General features: G+C 41.7%; 1 pseudogene; it reads right to left on the bottom strand.

Annotated features, from left to right (window-relative positions):
• Nucleotides 1-10,000, bottom strand: part of LOC135568621 (RNA binding protein fox-1 homolog 1-like) — a 49,273-nt pseudogene that overhangs the window by 18,968 nt on the left and 20,305 nt on the right.

The raw sequence follows: 10,000 nt of genomic DNA, 5'->3' as shown, positions 1-10,000 counted from the left end.
GGAGAGACAGGTGACGTGCGGGACAGGGTGGAATGGGGGGAGTGAAGCAGACATTATGCACACACACACATTCACACACACACACACACACACTGACAAAGAGGAAGAGGAGGAGGTAAAGGAGGAAGAGGAGGAGGTAAAGGAGGAAGTATTTGTAACATGCACCTCTATTTTACGACCTTCTACGACCGTGCCATGTAATTTGTCTCGCGCCCTGTCAGCGTCCGCACTATGCTCGAATGTTACGAACCCAAAACCCTGCATGCAGGATGGAGAGGGAGAGAACAACATGCATGTTATTATAATCATTATTCATATTATTACTGTCATTACTCCAGTCAGTACAGAAAACAGCCTGGGCTGTTGTTCAGTAGAATAAAAGGAGAAAAACACATTGAAATGTAAAAAGATGAAGCACACTATTATAGGCCAGCTTTAGGCAGGAACCCCCTCTGCTTCAAAACGTTTTCCTTATCTTCACTCCTCTAACACACATCTCTAACCTCTAGCTTCCTCTAAAACATCTCTAGCCTCTAGCTTCCTCTAAAACATCTCTAACCTCTAGCTTCCTCTAACACATCTCTAACCTCTAGCTTCCTCTAACACATCTCTAACCTCTAGCTTCCTCTAAAACATCTCTAACCTCTAGCTTCCTCTAACACATCTCTAACCTCTAGCTTCCTCTAACACATCTCTAACCTCTAGCTTCCTCTAAAACATCTCTAACCTCTAGCTTCCTCTAACACATCTCTAACCTCTAGCTTCCTCTAACACATCTCTAACCTCTAGCTTCCTCTAACACATCTCTAACCTCTAGCTTCCTCTAACACATCTCTAACCTCTAGCTTCCTCTAAAACATCTCTAACCGCTAGCTTCCTCTAACACATCTCTAACCTCTAGCTTCCTCTAACACATCTCTTTAACCGCTAGCTTCCTCTAACACATCTTTAACCTCTAGCTTCCTCTAACACATCTCTAACCTCTAGCTTCCTCTAAAACATCTCTAACCTCTAGCTTCCTCTAACACACATCTCTAACCTCTAGCTTCCTCTAACACATCTCTAACCTCTAGCTTCCTCTAACACATCTCTAACCTCTAGCTTCCTCTAACACATCTCTAACCTCTAGCTTCCTCTAACACATCTCTATCCTCTAGCTTCCTCTAACAACTACCATGCAGAAGAGAAACACAACGCATCACCTACCTTAGAGCCCCGCTCGTTAAAAATGATTTCAACGTCTAAGATTTGACCAAATTGCTGGAAGGAAAGACAGAAAACAAAGCCAGAGTCAATGACATTCTTTAATGCAGGATTGTTCAGTGGTCCATTTAGCATGGAGTAGCATTTAGCATGGAGTAGCATGGAGTAGCACTTATGGGAGATAACATCAGTAATTGTAGTGTAATACTCACGCCAAACATTTGCCTGAGGTCTGGGTCCCTGAATCTGAAGGGTATGTTGGAGACATGGAGACGCTTGGGTTGAGTCTTACTGTTACAACTGTCAGACGACTGGCTCTGCTGCTGACTGTCTGTCTGAGACTCCTCCTCTGTCTGCTGGGGGGAGGAGGGAGGGAGGGAGGGAGGGAGGGAGGGAGGGAGGAGAGAAAGGGGAGTGAGTGAGGGGAGGGAGGGAAGGAGACAAAATTATACACACAAAATAACTAAACATAGAAACATTTTCACCTCTAGTGTCATACTAGAACATCTGATCTATACTAGAATGGCTCTAGAGGTGAACAGCTGATCTATACTAGGATGACACTAGAGGTGAACAGCTGATCTATACTAGAATGACTAGAGGTGAACAGCTGATCTATACTAGAATGGCTCTAGAGGTGAACAGCTGATCTATACTAGAATGGCTCTAGAGGTGAACAGCTGATCTATACTAGGATGACACTAGAGGTGAACAGCTGATCTATACTAGAATGACTGGAGGTGAACAGCTGATCTATACTAGAATGACTAGAGGTCCATAGCATCCATAGCATCCATATCATCCATAGCATCCATAGCATCCATATCATCCATAGCATCTATAGCATCCATAGCATCCATAGCATGCATAGCATCCATAGCATCCATAGCATCTATAGCATCCATAGCATTCATAGCATCCATAGCATCCATAGCATCCATAGCATCTATAGCATCTATAGCATCCATAGCATTCATAGCATCCATAGCATCCATAGCATCTATGGCATCCATAGGATAACCTTTTAAAGAACCCTTTTTGGTTACTGTTAGAACTATTTTGGTTCCAGGTAGAACACTTTTGGTTCCAGATAGAACCCTTTTGGATCCAGATAGAACCCTTACTACAGAGGGTTCTAAATTAAACCCAAAAAGTGTACTACCTGGAATCAAAAAGGGTTCTATCAGGAACCAAAAAAAGGTTCTCCACTGGGGACAGCTGAAGAACCCTTTTGGAACCCTTTTTGTGTACCGCGTCACGTTATATACACAGAAGATCTCCGCTGAACATAGAATCAAGATGTTTGGTTCTGTGCGAACAGCAATAAAGTCACAAGGAAGTTGAATGAAAATGCAAAGTTGCCAATAGTTACAAACAAGAGAAGGATAAACAGACGCTTCAATGAGAAAACCCAGATGACTGCATTTAAATATAAATATCCCACAGTAGAGGCTACATAGGACAATATCATGCAATAATATCACTACCTGACTTGGGCAGGAGCACTTAGAGGATGAGGACCGACACCTCAGATTTACTACTGCTTCAGTTCCTGTTCCTCTTATAGAAAATCATCTAAAACAGTATTGTAGAGCTCCTGCACATCTTATAGAATATTATCTAAAACAGTATTGTAGAGCTCCTGTTCCTCTTATAGAATATTATCTAAAACAGTATTGTAGAGCTCCTGTTCCTCTTATAGAATATAATCTAAAACAGTATTGTAGAGCTCCTGTTCCTCTTATAGAATATTATCTAAAACAGTATTGTAGAGCTCCTGTTCCTCTTATAGAATATTATCTAAAACAGTATTGTAGAGCTCCTGTTCCTCTTATAGAATATAATCTAAAACAGTATTGTAGAGCTCCTGTTCCTCTTATAGAATATTATCTAAAACAGTATTGTAGAGCTCCTGCACATCTTATAGAATATTATCTAAAACAGTATTGTAGAGCTCCTGTTCCTCTTATAGAATATAATCTAAAACAGTATTGTAGAGCTCCTGTTCCTCTTATAGAATATGATCTAAAACAGTATTGTAGAGCTCCTGTTCCTCTTATAGAATATAATCTAAAACAGTATTGTAGAGCTCCTGTTCCTCTTATAGAATATTATCTAAAACAGTATTGTAGAGCTCCTGTTCCTCTTATAGAATATAATCTAAAACAGTATTGTAGAGCTCCTGCACCTAAACAGCACCGACACCTATTTCAGTCCAAGTCAAGCAGTGATTAATACTGGAAATAAATGTCATGTTTATTCAGTTTGCTTCCATTTAGCTAGTTGCAGGCTGTAATAACAGATGCACCGTGAAGAGGTCAACAAACCAGGGATGGAGAGCGTTATTATTGGGAAATTAAACCACTTCAATGTCTCTAGCCATTAGGTGATTAATATCTCTCTAGAAACTGATCCCACGTCAGAATTGTGGAACAATGATAATGTTCTAAGGTAAGACTTGAATGGAGAATGCTGATCCGAGAGCAGCGCTGCCTTTCTGTCGACTGGGTCTGTTTATAATATATATATCTATATCCTATAGAGACAGACCCAGTCCTCTACTGTCTATATACCCTATAGAGACAGACCCAGTCCTCTACTGTCTATATATCCTATAGAGACAGACCCAGTCCTCTACTGTCTATATATCCTATAGAGACAGACCCAGTCCTCTACTGTCTATATATCCTATAGAGACAGACCCAGTCCTCTACTGTCTATATATCCTATAGAGACAGACCCAGTCCTCTACTGTCTATATATCCTATAGAGACAGACCCAGTCCTCTACTGTCTATATATCCTATAGAGACAGACCCAGTCCTCTACTGTCTATATATCCTATAGAGACAGACCCAGTCCTCTACTGTCTATATATCCTATAGAGACAGACCCAGTCCTCTACTGTCTATATATCCTATAGAGACAGACCCAGTCCTCTACTGTCTATATACCCTATAGAGACATACCCAGTCCTCTACTGTCTATATATCCTATAGAGACAGACCCAGTCCTCTACTGTCTATATATCCTATAGACCCAGTCCTCTACTGTCTATATATCCTATAGACCCAGTCCTCTACTGTCTATATATCCTATAGAGACAGACCCAGTCCTCTACTGTCTATATATCCTATAGAGACAGACCCAGTCCTCTACTGTCTATATATCCTATAGAGACAGACCCAGTCCTCTACTGTCTATATATCCTATAGACCCAGTCCTCTACTGTCTATATATCCTATAGAGACAGACCCAGTCCTCTACTGTCTATATATCCTATAGAGACAGACCCAGTCCTCTACTGTCTATATACCCTATAGAGACAGACCCAGTCCTCTACTGTCTATATACCCTATAGAGACAGACCCAGTCCTCTACTGTCTATATATCCTATAGAGACAGACCCAGTCCTCTACTGTCTATATATCCTATAGAGAGGGAGTCCTCTACTGTCTATATATCCTATAGAGACAGACCCAGTCCTCTACTGTCTATATATCCTATAGAGACAGACCCAGTCCTCTACTGTCTATATATCCTATAGAGACATACCCAGTCCTCTACTGTCTATATACCCTATAGAGACAGACCCAGTCCTCTACTGTCTATATACCCTATAGAGACAGACCCAGTCCTCTACTGTCTATATATCCTATAGAGACAGACCCAGTCCTCTACTGTCTATATATCCTATAGACCCAGTCCTCTACTGTCTATATATCCTATAGAGACAGACCCAGTCCTCTACTGTCTATATATCCTATAGAGACAGACCCAGTCCCCAGTCCTCTACTGTCTATATATCCTATAGAGACAGACCCAGTCCTCTACTGTCTATATATCCTATAGAGACAGACCCAGTCCTCTACTGTCTATATACCCTATAGAGACAGACCCAGTCCTCTACTGTCTATATCCTATAGAGACAGACCCACCTCTGTCCAGTCCTCTACTGTCTATATATCCTATAGACCCAGTCCTCTACTGTCTATATATCCTATAGAGACAGACCAGTCCTCTACTGTCTATATATCCTATAGAGACAGACCCAGTCCTCTACTGTCTATATATCCTATAGAGACAGACCCAGTCCTCTACTGTCTATATATCCTATAGAGACAGACCCAGTCCTCTACTGTCTATATATCCTATAGACAGACCCAGTCCTCTACTGTCTATATCCTATAGAGACAGACCCAGTCCTCTACTGTCTATATATCCTATAGAGACAGACCCAGTCCTCTACTGTCTATATATCCTATAGAGACAGACCCAGTCCCTCTACTGTCTATATATCCTATAGAGACAGACCCAGTCCTCTACTGTCTATATATCCTATAGAGACAGACCCAGTCCTCTACTGTCTATATATCCTATAGAGACAGACCCAGTCCTCTACTGTCTATATATCCTATAGACAGACCAGTCCTCTACTGTCTATATATCCTATAGAGACAGACCCAGTCCTCTACTGTCTATATATCCTATAGAGACAGACCCAGTCCTCTACTGTCTATATATCCTATAGAGACAGACCCAGTCCTCTACTGTCTATATATCCTATAGAGACAGACCCAGTCCTCTACTGTCTATATATCCTATAGAGACAGACCCAGTCCTCTACTGTCTATATATCCTAGACAGACCAGTCCTCTACTGTCTATATATCCTATAGAGACAGACCCAGTCCTCTACTGTCTAGATATCCTATAGAGACAGACCCAGTCCTCTACTGTCTATATATCCTATAGAGACAGACCCAGTCCTCTACTGTCTATATATCCTATAGAGTCCTCTACTGTCTATATATCCTATAGAGACATACCAGTCCTCTACTGTCTATATATCCTATAGAGACAGACCCAGTCCTCTACTGTCTATATATCCTATAGAGACAGACCCAGTCCTCTACTGTCTATATATCCTATAGAGACAGACCCAGTCCTCTACTGTCTATATATCCTATAGAGACAGACCCAGTCCTCTACTGTCTATATATCCTATAGAGACAGACCCAGTCCTCTACTGTCTATATATCCTATAGAGACAGACCCAGTCCTCTACTGTCTATATATCCTATAGAGACAGACCCAGTCCTCTACTGTCTATATATCCTATAGAGACAGACCCAGTCCTCTACTGTCTATATATCCTATAGAGACAGACCCAGTCCTCTACTGTCTATATATCCTATAGAGACAGACCCAGTCCTCTACTGTCTATATATCCTATAGAGACAGACCCAGTCCTCTACTGTCTATATATCCTATAGAGACAGACCCAGTCCTCTACTGTCTATATATCCTATAGAGACAGACCCAGTCCTCTACTGTCTATATATCCTATAGAGACAGACCCAGTCCTCTACTGTCTATATATCCTATAGAGACAGACCCAGTCCTCTACTGTCTATATATCCTATAGAGACAGACCCAGTCCTCTACTGTCTATATATCCTATAGAGACAGACCCAGTCCTCTACTGTCTATATATCCTATAGAGACAGACCCAGTCCTCTACTGTCTATATATCCTATAGAGACAGACCCAGTCCTCTACTGTCTATATATCCTATAGAGACAGACCCAGTCCTCTACTGTCTATATATCCTATAGAGACAGACCCAGTCCTCTACTGTCTATATATCCTATAGAGACAGACCCAGAGACAGACCCAGTCCTCTACTGTCTATATATCCTATAGAGACAGACCCAGTCCTCTACTGTCTATATATCCTATAGAGACAGACCCAGTCCTCTACTGTCTATATATCCTATAGAGACAGACCCAGTCCTCTACTGTCTATATATCCTATAGAGACAGACCCTCTACTGTCTATATATCCTCAGACCCAGTCCTCTACTGTCTATATATCCTATAGAGACAGACCCAGTCCTCTACTGTCTATATATCCTATAGAGACAGACCCAGTCCTCTACTGTCTATATATCCTATAGAGACAGACCCAGTCCTCTACTGTCTATATATCCTATAGAGACAGACCCAGTCCTCTACTGTCTATATATCCTATAGAGACAGACCCAGTCCTCTACTGTCTATATATCCTATAGAGACAGACCCAGTCCTCTACTGTCTATATATCCTATAGAGACAGACCCAGTCCTCTACTGTCTATATATCCTATAGAGACAGACCCAGTCCTCTACTGTCTATATATCCTATAGAGTCCTCTACTGTCTATATATCCTATAGACCCAGTCCTCTACTGTCTATATATCCTATAGACAGACCCAGTCCTCTACTAGAGACAGACCCAGTCCTCTACTGTCTATATATCCTATAGAGACAGACCCAGTCCTCTACTGTCTATATATCCTATAGAGACAGACCCAGTCCTCTACTGTCTATATATCCTATAGAGACAGACCCAGTCCTCTACTGTCTATATATCCTATAGAGACAGACCCAGTCCTCTACTGTCTATATACCCTATAGAGACAGACCCAGTCCTCTACTGTCTATATATCCTATAGAGACAGACCCAGTCCTCTACTGTCTATATATCCTATAGAGACAGACCCAGTCCTCTACTGTCTATATATCCTATAGACAGACCCAGTCCTCTACTGTCTATATATCCTATAGAGACAGACCCTATAGAGACAGTCCTCTCTACTGTCTATATATCCTATAGAGACAGACCCAGTCCTCTACTGTCTATATACCCTATAGAGACAGACCCAGTCCTCTACTGTCTATATATCCTATAGAGACAGACCCAGTCCTCTACTGTCTATATATCCTATAGAGACAGACCCTCTACTGTCTATATATCCTATAGAGACTCCTCTACTGTCTATATATCCTATAGAGACAGACCCAGTCCTCTACTGTCTATATATCCTATAGAGACAGACCCTCCTCTACTGTCTATATATCCTATAGAGACATCCCAGTCCTCTACTGTCTATATACCCTATAGAGACAGACCCAGTCCTCTACTGTCTATATACCCTATAGAGACAGACCCAGTCCTCTACTGTCTATATATCCTATAGAGACAGACCCAGTCCTCTACTGTCTATATATCCTATAGACCCAGTCCTCTACTGTCTATATATCCTATAGAGACAGACCCAGTCCTCTACTGTCTATATATCCTATAGAGACAGACCCAGTCCTCTACTGTCTATATATCCTATAGAGACAGACCCACCTCTACTGTCCCTACTGTCTATGTCTATATACCCTATAGACCCAGTCCTCTACTGTCTATATATCCTATAGACCCAGTCCTCTACTGTCTATATATCCTATAGAGACAGACCCAGTCCTCTACTGTCTATATATCCTATAGAGACAGACCCAGTCCTCTACTGTCTATATACCCTATAGAGACAGACCCAGTCCTCTACTGTCTATATATCCTATAGAGACAGACCCAGTCCTCTACTGTCTATATATCCTATAGAGACAGACCCAGTCCTCTACTGTCTATATATCCTATAGAGACAGACCCAGTCCTCTACTGTCTATATATCCTATAGAGACAGACCCAGTCCTCTACTGTCTATATATCCTATAGAGACAGACCCAGTCCTCTACTGTCTATATATCCTATAGACCCAGTCCTCTACTGTCTACCTATAGAGACAGACCTCTACTGTCTATATATCCTATAGAGACAGACCCAGTCCTCTACTGTCTATATACCCCAGACCCAGTCCTCTACTGTCTAGAGACAGACCCAGTCCTCTACTGTCTATATATCCTATAGACAGACAGTCCTCTACTGTCTATATATCCTATAGACAGTCCTCTACTGTCTATATATCCTATAGAGACAGACCCAGTCCTCTACTGTCTATATATCCTATAGAGACAGACCCAGTCCTCTACTGTCTATATATCCTATAGAGACATACCCAGTCCTCTACTGTCTATATATCCTATAGAGACAGACCCAGTCCTCTACTGTCTATATATCCTATAGAGACAGACCCAGTCCTCTACTGTCTATATATCCTATAGAGACAGACCCAGTCCTCTACTGTCTATATATCCTATAGACCCAGTCCTCTACTGTCTATATATCCTATAGAGACAGACCCAGTCCTCTACTGTCTATATATCCTATAGAGACAGACCCAGTCCTCTACTGTCTATATATCCTATAGAGACAGACCCAGTCCTCTACTGTCTATATATCCTATAGAGACAGACCCAGTCCTCTACTGTCTATATATCCTATAGAGACAGACCCAGTCCTCTACTGTCTATATACCCTATAGAGACAGACCCAGTCCTCTACTGTCTATATATCCTATAGAGACAGACCCAGTCCTCTACTGTCTATATACCCTATAGAGACATACCCAGTCCTCTACTGTCTAGATATCCTATAGAGACAGACCCAGTCCTCTACTGTCTATATATCCTATAGACCCAGTCCTCTACTGTCTATATATCCTATAGACCCAGTCCTCTACTGTCTATATATCCTATAGAGACAGACCCAGTCCTCTACTGTCTATATATCCTATAGAGACAGACCCAGTCCTCTACTGTCTATATATCCTATAGAGACAGACCCAGTCCTCTACTGTCTATATATCCTATAGAGACAGACCCAGTCCTCTACTGTCCCTATAGAGACAGACCCAGTCCTCTACTGTCTATATATCCTATAGAGACAGACCCAGTCCTCTACTGTCTATATATCCTATAGAGACAGACCCAGTCCTCTACTGTCTATATATCCTATAGAGACAGACCCAGTCCCTCTACTGTCTATATATCCTATAGAGACAGACCCAGTCCTCTACTGTCTATATA

Source organism: Oncorhynchus nerka, unplaced genomic scaffold (genome assembly GCF_034236695.1).
Source record: "Oncorhynchus nerka isolate Pitt River unplaced genomic scaffold, Oner_Uvic_2.0 unplaced_scaffold_1442, whole genome shotgun sequence".
Taxonomy (NCBI): Eukaryota; Metazoa; Chordata; class Actinopteri; order Salmoniformes; family Salmonidae; genus Oncorhynchus; species Oncorhynchus nerka.
Note: the sequence above shows the minus strand (reverse complement) of the source record. Positions and strands in the feature narration are given on the sequence as shown.